The 13,220-nt window shown below is 37.5% G+C and overlaps 1 long non-coding RNA gene and 1 other non-coding gene across 3 annotated transcripts in view; one reads left to right on the forward strand and one right to left on the reverse strand.

The window, feature by feature from the left end:
* Positions 1-13,220, reverse strand: part of C18H11orf49 — a 195,808-nt gene that overhangs the window by 136,023 nt on the left and 46,565 nt on the right. The window lies entirely within an intron of this gene.
* The window catches only part of LOC111090966, an 80,493-nt gene that overhangs the window by 30,811 nt on the left and 36,462 nt on the right, over positions 1-13,220 (forward strand). The window lies entirely within an intron of this gene.

Consider the following 13,220-nt stretch of genomic DNA (forward strand, 5'->3'; position numbering starts at 1 on the left):
GGTCTAAAAACTAGAGCTAGGACCCACCCGGGCTGGATAGAGGGACTGTGGTATATCCCTAAGGGTCTAGTTGACACCCTGAAAGACTATATCTGGAAATAGATCAGCCCTCCCTGATACTTATGCCTAGCTTCAAATGATTTCAACCCCTAAGTGGATTGAGGTAATCCAGGATTGCCAGTGCTCAGGCCATCTGCCAGAAGCAAATGTAAATCCTCTCTAAAGAAAGATTATAGCATTCTAGGCTTTACATTATCTCTATAATTTTTCACATACAATGTATAACACTCAACTGATGGAAAAAAGTATACTACAATTTAAGACAATGGAATAAAGAGCCAAGAGACAGAAAAGATAATAAACACAGACCCACAAGGAATCTAGATTTTGAACTATGGACTTTTATAACCATATTTTACCATGCTCAAGAAAATGAAGAAATTAGTAAAGAATTTGAAGAAAATGAAGAAATTAGTAAAGAAACCATAAAAGAATAAGAATTAGTAAAGAAACCATTAAAAAACCTGAATGATAATTCTTAAACTAAAAAAGTACAAAAATTGCAGGGCACTGGGGTAGCTCAGTCAGTAGAGCATGCAACTCTTGATCTCAGAGTTGTGATTTTGAGACCCCATTGGGTGGAGAGATTATTTAAAAATAAAATATTTTTTAAAATTACAATAATTAGATGAGGTGCCTCGGTGGCACAGTTGGTTAAATGTCTGACTTTTGGTTTCAGTGTGGGTTCTGATTTTAGGGTCATGAGATCAAGCCCTGTGTTGGACTCCATGCTCAGTGTGGAGTCTGCTTGAGGTTATCTCTCTCTCTCCTTCCCCCTCTCCTGCTTGTGCATGCATGCTCTTTCTCTAAAATAAATAAATAAATCTTTCTAAAAGTACAATAACTGGAAAAGGCTACATGCTGTATAATTCCAACTACATAACATCTGGAGAATGCAAAACTATGAAGACAGTAAAAATAAATATCAGTGGTTGCTGGAAATTGGGTGGAAAGAAGGGATAACCAGGAAGAACACAGATAATTTTTAGAGCAGTGAAAATACTCCATATGATACCATAATGATGGTTATATGTCATTATACATCTGTCCAAATCCATAAAATATATAATACCAAGTGAATACTAAACTGTGAACTTTGGGTGATGATGATGTGTCAACATAGCTTCATCAATTGTAACCAAATGTACCAAATATAAGGGATGTTGATAATGATAATTAAATAAAAATAAGTGTTGCCTTTTCATTTTGGCAGCAGGGAATACATAGGAAATCTCTACCTTCCTCTCAATTTTAATGTCAACCTAAAACTACTCTAAAAAAAAAAAAAGCCCTTAAGAAACAAACCAAAAAGGGATATTTAAACTATATAAAAATTTCACAATAAACTATAGAGGCAAGCCACAGAAAGTAAATTAAAATCTTCTTTGCTACTGGAAATAAAAAAGGAAAATGAAGATGCCCTATGGGAAGCAAGACTAAGAGAAGTATGAGAAACACTAGTAAACAAATCTTCAGGTTTTTCAAATTCACTTTCAACATTTATGGTTTCCCCAGCTTGCAATTTCTTTTTTTCTCTCCTTTGTATTTAAAACAGACAGGCTAAAAGTGTCATGGTAAGATACAAAAAACACAAAAAGAAAAATAAAACAATAATTGGAATTAAGAACTCATTACCTGGGCTTAACAACAAGTCACACAAAAGTGAAAAGAGAATTAATGCACTCCAAAACAGGTCAGAAAAAAATATTTAAAAGAAAGCATATAAGACAAAATGATGAAAAATGCAGAAAAGTACATAAGAGAGGATACCATAAAAGTGTCTAAAGTTTGTGTAACTGGAATCCCAGAAGGAGTAAAGACAATGGAACAGAAGCAAATCTGAAAAGCTAAAAATTGAGAATTTTCCAAAACTGATAAAAGACATCAAATTATAGGTTTGAGAAACACTAAGCACACTAAGTGGTTTAATATAAAGAAAAGCAAACCTAGGCACATTATAGTAATACTACCAAAAACCAAAGACCAAGGAGAAACATCCAAAAAGTAGCCATAGATAAAGGACAGATTATTTTCCAAAGGTATAAGAATGACTGGTAGCTGACTTCTTGACAGAAACAGTGGAAACCAGAAGGAAATCGAATACCATCTTCAAAGCACTAAAAGACAACAATTGCCAACCTAGAATTTATACCAGAAAAAACTACCCTTGAAAAATGAAAGTAAAAATTCTAATAATGTCTATAGATAGTTAATAGCTTTCAATGAACTAATTTTCATAATTTTATTAGGTTACAGAAGATACTAACATCAGTGGAAGTTGGGTGAAAGGCATATGGAGACTCTATGTGTTTTTGTTGTTGTTGTTATTGTTTTTTAAGTAGGCTCACACCGAGCACGGAGCCCAATGCAGGGCTTGAACTCACAACCCCAAAATCAAGACCTGAGCTGAGGTCAAGAGTCAGACGCTTAAATAACTGAGCTACCCAGGCACCCCTATGCTATTTTTACACCTTTTCTGTAAGTCTGAAATTATTACAAGAGGAAATAAAGGTAAATATAGTTTCAGAATGAAAGCTAGGATCAAAACAGAAGTTCCACAAAAGTTGTGATTTGTCTGTTTTTTACCGCTGTATCCCCTAGTGTCTAGAACACTAACACAAAGGCATTCAGTAAATATTTGCTGAATGTACAAACAACAGTAGCAGTAGCTATCACTTAGTATATCTTAAATAAAATATCAAGTACTTTACATTCATTATCCCCCCAACAATCATGTAACATGGAATTTTACATTTTATATATAAGTCTCCCTATTTTATAGATGAGGCTAAGCAACCTGCCTAAGATCACATTTAGTAAGTGGCAGCTCTCAAACAGATTTGACTCCAAAGTCTGTGTTGTTAATCACTATGCTACAATACTTTTGTGTCACATAAAAATATTTCTTTCTTGTTTGCTTATCCAAATTCTATTCACCTTTCTAGGTTGTATTAGTCAGTATTCTCCAGTAAAACAGAGTCACTAGTAAATATGTACATACAGTTGACCCTTGAACAACACAGGTATGAACTATGCAAGGCCACTTATACATATACAGACTTTTTACAGTACAGTTCTATGAATGTATTTTCTCTTCCTTATGATTTTCTTGAAACATTTTCTTTTCGCAGGCTTACTTTAGTATAAGAATATAATACATATAATATACAAGATACATGTTAATCATCTGTTTATGTTATCAACTGTGTAGGCTTCCAGTCAACAGTAGGCTGTTAGCAGTTTAGTTTTTGGAGAAGCCGAAAGTTATACATGGATTTTTGACTGTGTTGGTGATTGATGTCCCAACCATGTGTTGTTCAAAGGCAAACTGTATATACAAGAAGAGATTTAGCTTATGTGATTATGGAATTGGCTCATGTGATTATGGACACCAAGAAGTCCCATGATCTGCCATTTGCAATGTGGAGAATGAGGATAGTTGGTAGTATATAATTCAATCCAAGTCTGGAAGCCTAAGAATCAAGGGAGTCATTGGTATAAGTCCTAGTCTGAGTCCGAAGGCCCATGAATCAGAGGGCCAAATGATGTAAGTTCTAGTCCAAATTCAAAGGCTGTGATGTCTGAGGGTGAGAGGTAATAGACGTCCCAGCTAAAGCAAAAAAACAAAAATAAAAACAAAAACACTAAATTCACTCTTCTTCCACCTTTTTTGTTTTAGTCAGGTCCTCAAGGAATTGGATCATGCCTACTACCCACATTAGTGAAGGTGGATCTTCTTTAAAGCCTATCAATTCAAACGCTAATCTCTCCTGAAAACACCCTCACAGACATACTCAGAAATAATGTTTTACCAGATATCTGGGCATAGCCTCACCTGGTCAAGATTACACATAAAATTAACCATCACACAAGTCAAGACACACTCCTCTATGATGCCTTATTTAACTTCTCTAGTACCCATTATTTCTCCTTATGCCCAGATCTGAGAGCACAACTTAATGCCATTACATAAGGTCTTGAATTATTAACAAATAATTAACAATTATTCTCTAATTGTTTGTAATAAGCATTATCTCCTCAACCAGACTACATCCCCTTATAGGCAAGTGACCATATCTTAGAGTCACATTTGAAACTCTATAAGGATACTTGATATTTTGGTAAAGAGATAAGAAAAATATGTAGTCGGGAAAACCATGCAAAGAACAATATTTTGGGATGCCTTAGAGAGCAGGCCTGTATGGTTTAAGATTTTAAGCATCAAATTTGGCTAAGAAAAAAAGCTACCTTAAAAAGGTAGAGTTTTTTAAAATAGATTTTGCTTATTGTTTTATTCAGAAGGGGTAGTGGGAGAAAGAGGTGGAGAGGGGCAGAGGAGGGAGAGAGAGAGAGAATCCCAAGGAGACTCCACTCTGAGCACGGAGCCTGATGCGGGGCTCGATCCCAGGACCCTGAGATCATGACCGAAGCTGAAATCTTAAGTCTGACATTTAATTAACTGAGCCATCCAGGTGCCCCAAAAGGTGGTTTTTACATCAAATTTTCTATAATATATCTTTTTCCTTATGTCAAGTTAGTAGGTGTTCAGGGCATTTTGGACATTGCAGTACAATTCTCTTGGCTAAACCCCCTTGAGAGGGCATATATATTGCATAGAAGGTGAAGTTTGAGAGTGTGCAGATGAACAATTATCCCCACACATGTAAACTGCAGCCTGTGTGGTGTAAATATACTCTCCCTGCCTGGAACTGCCTGTGTAACACTGTCTCTTTGGGCTCTGTGGTTTCTCAATACATTCCAACTGTTGGGAGGCTGGAGCTTGGCTCAGCAAGCACAGATAAACAGCTTCCTGCATCAGGCTGCCAGTGTGAGGAGCAATGACCTCAGCAGAGAATGTCTGCTTTTCATTACCCTGAGCACATCGCAGTACTGCTAGCTAAGAGAAGGAACAATACAAGTTGGGTAGACTTGACCTGCTCAGGTCTCCCATTACACCTTGAATTTTTTTAATCCTGGCAGGCAGAAAAAAGAGTGTAGAGCCAAGAAGTAAGGAAATGGCTAATTGGTGGGAGAAGGAAAGACAAAAAAGCTTTCTTAGGCTGTTCTCTAAATGAACTAAATGATGAGTCAAGTGGCTAACGCTAAATGGCTAATAGTCATGCAGGAAATCATCAAATGTTCTTAATCTCCAAAAAAGTACACAAAATGCAGAGTAAGCAAAACATGTTACAGAAAACAAGAGAGACTAAAAAGTCCTCAAAATCTTTAGCTCTAACACCATTTAAAGAGAAAGAAGAGCAAAACTGTCACTTTCCAAGAAACTAACACTTTCCAAGAGATTCACAAAGTAGGAGAGAAGCAAAAATACCAGAAACCTGGAACTAAAGGGGAATGAGAAAGAATTCTATGTAGCCAGGCATTTTATACATGTCATTTTACCTCATTTATACAACAACCCTATGAGATAGGTATCATCATCCCTAGCAATGATCTTGATCTGGAAAATATAACATAAGGACATTAACAAAGGCACTTGTAGTTGATGTTATTTACTGACAAAGGGATGGATTCGAGGCTGCTCTATGGCCACCTTGGAAACAGCATTACCGACTATGGCAGCCCCAGAACTCAGCAATCCTGGGCCAACGTATCCTAAAATAAATTTACATGCTCATGACATTTTCTAGTAAGATAGTTTCCACTGTGCTGGTCAGAATTGCATCTGATAGTTGAAGAAAGGAATCACAGCTATGGCCTCAGACAGGAAATTGGTTGGACGTGACCCCTCTTGAGGGATCCTGAGAAACAATTTGTTTTGTGGGGAAGTCATTGACTGTAAAGATGCACCTGCCATGGGGCTGGAAGCTGAGAGACAGACAAACATCTTAGCAAATCATAACAACAGAAAGAAGCTTCATTTGACTTTCATTTCACTTTTCTCAGGGAAGAAGAATCTTTGTGTGGGTGCCAAAATCCTAACTGTCCCTCCTCCTTTCCCTCTTTCCCCTCCACCCCCATCCCAGTTCATTAAAGACATTCTGGTTAAAGGTGCCAGAATGTGTCATTCTTTCCTGCCCTTGTGCCAGGCTTGGGCTGCCAGCACCACAGATCTTCTAGAGTTCTGAGCAAATTATGGAAGAAATTAAAAACATTGATGAATTTAAACTGTTCCATCCTTGATGAGATAAAATTTCTTAACTTCTGATGAGCTACTTCACATTTTTAATAGCACTACTGATCTGTTCATTCAGATTTGTGTGTGTTTACCTGATTGCTAGAGGGGTACTCAGAATTATCAGAGCAGTGGAATGAGAAGAAATATCAGCACCAAGTAAAGAGTCTTTATATTATTTATAAATTAAAATAAATCAAGCAATTTCTCTAAGGGAAATATTTTCACATAAAAAAATTATACCTAAGTTTTATACTAGCTAGCTGAAAAAGCAGCATCCATGAAAACAGAAATAATATCACTGGTTCTTGAGAATACGTCAGCCAAGGATGGAGTTCCTTCATTTCCTCTTATTGAATGGTTTCACAACAGTTAAGTTTCTCTTAACTTGTAGAAAGGAGGGGTGGGGAAGTGAGGTCTCTCCTGACAGGCAGAATCTGGGCCCAATTATTACTTCCACAACCTCTGACTCTGACTTCTAAATGAGTCAGGGGACCAGTGGGCTGTGAAATGGCTTCCTCAGTTACCAGGTCAAGTGCTGCTGGATGGTTTCCTGTAATCAAAACATGAAGAGACTGAAGAGGAGAGATGGATTCTAAGCAAGTCAGCAGCTTCTTCTTTCCTTGATGAATCTGGATTTTTAAGTTTCAAAACAGATTTTGAAGACTCTCAACTCACTACTATGTCTCCCTGCTATAGGATACACCTAGTGACAGAGAAAAGACCAGAATCCTCTATAGATTTTACAAATGACAGAAGTGCCTGGGCCAGTAACAGTGAGGATAGGATTGTTCTAGCTGAAGGCAAAATCTATTCCTGGCAATTATCTGAGTCTGTGAGAATCCAGATGCTGACAATGAGAAATGGGTAATTTTCTGTTATAATGTGTCAATTCCAGCTAAGAAGTGAACTATGGAAAAAAGATGGGGGCGGGGCAGAGAGAAGCATTACCCTTTTGAAGAAGTCTATAATAGGATTAGTCACCATTACTTCACCAGAGCACATTTTGGCTCAATTTAACAACAATAAGTAGGGAAAACACAGAGCAGAAATGGCCCAGAGAAGTGTCAAGTCTATCCCTCATTCAAAGCTGTCAGCCTGGAAATCAGTGAAGTCCTGGTTTGTTCTGATGTGTTTCTTGTTGCTCCAAAACTGCTCCTCTGTTACCATGGGCACGAGAAGAACCCAAAACAACATTACTTAAAGGCTGGATGATGGATAATCCTAAAAAAATCTGCCAACTTTAGAACTGAAAGTTTATACCCTGATTGTTCTAGATTACTTAGGAGAGAAGTGGGTCATCTTTCATAGGGCTTAGAGCACCTGTTTAAAAAAGAAGAAATAATACATATTTTATCATCATAGTTTGTTTTCATTAGAATTACATTTTAAGTGATTTAGGAATATGCACCATTGGAACTTCCTTTTCATCTCCGAGAGTGAATTAATGAAGTTCACGTTTAATGTATGTATTCTAATCAAAACAAAAAAAAATGGAATTTGATGCTGGTACCTTTTACTACAAGAGTATATTTTAAAAAGTATGCAAATTCCCAACTGAATTCTGGTGATTAATATTTATATCAAGATATAATAATCAATGCTCTTTTTCTAGAAACGAAGATTTCAATCTTCATATTAATATTATAATTAAATAACACAAGTAATTTTTATGTCTAATTATTTTATTACTTTCACTTATTATATATGAACAATGCATAGGGAAACCAACTACTTGTAGGTGGCTTTCCCTGATCACTGCCTATTAAAGTTATTCCATTCTCGGTAGCAGCAAATAAAATCAATCATATTATCTTTTTTGGATACAGAAAGCTTAGGTAGCAAAGGTGGACAAAAGGGTGAATCATGTAAACAGAGATAACTTATTGGCTCTTTGATGGGATGAACCAGTCATACCATGAGATAAGCCCTCAAATGCCATTTCCAAGAGGCCTTCCTGACTATCCTGTATATCACATTACCTTAGTTATTTCCTTGTTATTTATTTTGTTATGGTCATCAGCTGTGTAACCTTGGTAATGTTACTTTTGTGTGTCTGAATTTCATAACGCATAAAATGAAGAGAATATAAAACCCACCTCATGGTATTGTGAAAATTAAAGATTTTATTTACTTCTTAATTTTTTTGAGAGAGAAAGAACACGTACACATGGTGGGGGGGTGGCAGAAGGAGAAGGAGAGAGAGGATCTTCAAGCAGGTTCCATGCCCAGCATGGAGCCTGACATGGGGCTTGATCTCACAACCCTGAGATCATGACCTGAGCCGAAATCAAGAGTCAGATGATTAACTGACTGTGTCACCGAGGTGCCCCAGTATTGTGAGAATTAAATGATAGAATACATGTTATATGCTTAGAACAGTGCCTAGCACATAGCAGATATTTATTAGCTATTAGCTATTGTCTTCACCATCAGTTTACTTCTTTATTGACTATCTCCCTCACTAAACCCTAACGTCCATTAAGCATAATTACCGTGTTTGTCTTGTTCACTACTCTATTTCCACTGCCTACTAAACATGGGCACATAGTAAGTGCTCAAAATTAATTGCTGAATGAATTCATGAGTGAGTGCTATCTTATATTCTCACATATCCTTAAAATGAACCTCTTTCAATGAAGGTAATCTGTGTACTTGCAACCAAAACAGACATCACGAAAGCAGCCCCAAGAAGCCAAAATCATCATTTAAAAACAAAACAAAAACAAGACACTTGGTCTTAAGAAAGAGCCCTCCTGGGCCCACCAACCAAGACCACAGAGTATCATTCATTTCTATATTAGTATGTGGAGATCAAGCTTCCTAATGCCACAGTGTTGTAACTATCAATTTAGCCTGTGAAGAATGATTCCCAATCCTGATAGGAATTCTCAGATTTCAGTCTGTTTTTCTCTCATTATTACTTTCCAATGTCTTAAAAAACCGCATTTCTCATTTTATCTTTACCACAAGAACCTGGTCACACTCTGCTGTGGTTTCTAAGTTACAGCAGCTACTCTAGCCTCATTTTCTTGGATGTACTTCTTCAGAGGTCCTGACCCCATGCTGACACTTGGTCTATTCATAGAGTGGCACCTCTAAATATTAATTCCTTTTACCTTCTACTGGTTGAAAGACAACATTCAGAGGTAGAGGTTGCATACAACATAAAAGAAAATCCTCTGGGATTTAGTATCCTTCTTTCAAGGGTGTCCAGAGGAATATGATCTAAAGAGCTCACAGTCTTGCAGACATACACACACAGTACAGCTTAGCTACTCATGTTTTGCAGCGTACCCAGATTTACTGGAACAATTATGGATTTGTTGGAAAACACCAACAACCAAGAAGTGACAGCACAGGTGAGAGGACAAGCAGACCCAGAGGAAAAACTCAGCAAGAAAGTCTTCCAAAAACAATTTGAAAGAGTACTTTCGTCACTATTTATAGGTAAATTGTCCACCATTAAATGTTTGAAAATCCCAAGGTATGAACTTGAAACTGAGAGATGGAAGTATACCGTTAACATATATATTTTTAAGATTTCATTTATTTATTGAGGGGGGAGGGACAGAGGGAGAAAGAGAGGGAAAGAGAGGATCTCAAACCGACTCCATCCTAAGCACAGAGCCTGATGCAGGGCTTGATCCTACGACCCTGAGATCATGACCTAAGCCAAAACCAAGAGTCCAACACAACCAACTGAGTCACCCATGTCCCCCATTAACATATTTTCTAAAATATCATGTTTCCTATTGTTTAGAGATAGTTCCAATTGTATCCCCTAAAAAGGCCAATACTAAACATTTAAATGGCAATGAACTAATAAGTCACCAGAGAAGGTTAAGTGGTAAACTTTGTGGAGTAGAGTTCATAAAGGAAATTTCAAAGAATTTAGAAATTATAACTAGAAGAGATCTCAAAATATGATCTGGTTAGGTCTCCAATGATGTTAGTCAGTATAGAGCCTTATGGGCAAGAGAGAATAATGGTTTTGAAATATTGCAGAGCAGGGATCCCTGGGTGGCGCAGCGGTTTGGTGCCTGCCTTTGGCCCAGGGCGCGATCCTGGAGACCTGGGATCGAGTCCCACGTCGGGCTCCCGGTGCATGGAGCCTGCTTCTCCCTCTGCCTGTGTCTCTGCGCCTCTCTCTCTCTGTGACTATCATAAATAAATAAAAATTAAAAAAAAAAAAAAAGAAATATTGCAGAGCAGACTTGATTCCCAATTCTATCACTTATTAGCCTGTGAATCTAAAGAAGCTATTTTAATCTCTCTGAGTCTCAGTTTCTTCATCTATAAAATAGAGATAATAACACTACCTACTTCAAAGAATTATAGTGGCTGAGACATACTATGAGTTTAATTGAAAACTGCTCATTATATGGGGTGCCTGAGTGGCTCAGAGGTTAGGCGTCTGCTTTGGCTCAGGGAGTGATCCCAGGGTCTGGGGATCAAGTCCCGTATCAGGCTCCTTGCAGCGAGCTTGCTTCTCCTTCTGCCTATGTCTTTGCCTCTCTCTGTGGCTCTCATGAATAAATAAAATATTTTTAAAAAGAAAATTGCTCATTATGATGTATAACTGTTACATTGTTATTATTATTAGAATTTAAGACTTTATATCTGTGTCATAACTGGGTAACTGAAGCCCAGAAAATTTTAGAAATTGCCCAAGATTATAGAGCCAGAACTTTTATAAATAAGGAACTCTTCTTCCTAGGGCAGTGTCATTATGCTGCTATGAATCAACACAAAACTGAGGCCTGAGAAGGAAGTATTTTCACTAGATAAACAGAATTCATAATCAAAGAAAATCAGGAGCTTCTACCACTCAGGTCTCCTTGTCTACCAAATACTACTTTTAATTTCATCATATATCCACACCTTTTGAGTCTTTTGTTGTTGTTCGTTTTAAGATTTTGGAGATTTGATGCTAGTTCACTTCTCAAAATAACTTGCCTTGGGCCAATATGGTTTCTGAATAGTGTCAGGTATGTGCCACTCACAGACATTGTGTAATTTTTAGTTTCCTGAGGATAAGAAACAGCTCACTTGGCAACTAGATTTCTATCAGCACTATGGAAAAAATCTTAAGATTTTTTTTCAATAGTGTATTGGTGGATAAAAGCTACAGTTAATAGCATTCAATAGCATTTGGGAACAGTTATAAGATTTACTATTGGCTCTATAGAGTTCAGTATCAGTTATTTAGACCAGTTGGGTTCACTTTTGAGGTGCTACATACATAACATACAGCTTCTTCAAAAATAAGAGTAAATTGTGTACAATAACTTAAAATATAAAGCTTTATATTCAACAAACATTCATTTAACACCCATTATGTGCAAAACATTGTGCCAGGCACTAGAACACAAAGATGAAGAGGCAATGATACCTGCCCACAAGGAACCACTGTGATAGGAAAGACTTATAAAGTAGATGAAGGGTGGAGGAAGCAGACTAAAATGAAAAAAAAAAAAAAAACAGGAAGAAGTATTGCCCCCAGAAGAATCATATTTCACTTGGCAAGGAGCCTCAAGAGTGCTGGTACAGATTAAATGGCCTAGAAACTTGACCCTTAGGCTTGTCAGTTCTGTAAGAGCAAGCAAGGCTATTCAATCTCGGTCTTTATTCCCTGCCCACCTCATTTGCTTCAGCCCACACCATGAGAACAAGTAAGATTCCTTTCCTGATCTTCCTTTAAAGGACTGGGGAAAGGGACAGGCTCTACTACTGGAGAGCCTGTTTTTCCCAGGGACCTGAAATTCCAATCCATAAAAATCTAGCTTTTATTTGCAAGACCCATAGCTTGACAAATAAAGCTAGGGAGAGTCAAGAATCCCCCTAACAGGGATCCCTGGGTGGCGCAGCGGTTTGGCATCTGCCTTTGGCCCAGGGCGTGATCCTGGAGACCCTGGATCGAATCCCACGTCGGGCTCCCGGTGCATGGAGCCTGCTTCTCCCTCTGCCTGTGTCTCTGCCTCTCTCTCTCTCTCTCTCTCTGTGACTATCATAAATAAATAAAAATTAAAAAAAAAAAAAAAGAATTCCCCTAACAGCAACCCAAGTTTAGGCCATTAGAACAGCTGTCTGATCTTCAAGGAAGCTGTGGAGGAAAGGAAAAAATAAATATGTTTTAAAGACAGACCTGAGCTCATGATTCCCCTTAAATATAAAACTAATAGGGCACCTGGGTAGCTCAGTTGGTGAAGTGTCTGCCTTTGGCTCAGGTCATGAGTCCAGAGTCCTGGGATGGAGCCCCATGTTGGGCTCCCTGCTCAGAGGGGAGTCTGTCTCTCCCTCTTCCTCTGCTCTCTTACATGCTGTCTCTCTTTCAAATAAATAAAATATTTTTTTAAAGAAACCTGTTAGAAGCTATTCTTCCTTCCATAGAATGCTCCCAATAAACCATAAAAAAAGGAGAATCCAAATGATTATACAAATAGTGATGGCATTTTGGAAATACAAATAACATTCTGTATTTCTTTAGCAAACCCTTTCATGAAGACCAAGGTGTTTAAAACAGATTCTCTTTCAACCTAAGAACAATTCTGTGATATTAAAAAAGTTGTCATTATTTTGACTTATACACATTCCAAGCAAGCTTTACAAAAAAACACAATGTGAAACCTATTCTGCCTCTGTAATACTCTAAAATCATTAGCCAATTGACATAGCATCCTGTAGAAAGAAAACTGTAGAAGGAAATCATCCTAAGCATTTCCATAAGAAAAGCCAGCTGTGAAACACACAGACTAAAGGAACACTGACTACAGGCAGAGTAAGTATTCTGAATAATGGAGGAAGTTAAAAATTATAGGAGGAATCTAAAGAAATAAATCTAACAGATCAATTAGTTCTTGAGCTATTATTATCATGGCCACTCATGAGACTTATCACTGGACAAAACAAGCTGCACTAAAGGCATGTCCCAAAACATGTTTGGGCAGCCCTCAACCAACCTACCAAAACTGAGCATTCACTGCCACGACATAATCAGCAATACTCTGCTCTATTCTTCATGTAC

The sequence above is a fragment of the Canis lupus genome, chromosome 18 (genome assembly GCF_011100685.1).
Source record: "Canis lupus familiaris isolate Mischka breed German Shepherd chromosome 18, alternate assembly UU_Cfam_GSD_1.0, whole genome shotgun sequence".
Lineage (NCBI taxonomy): Eukaryota > Metazoa > Chordata > Mammalia > Carnivora > Canidae > Canis > Canis lupus.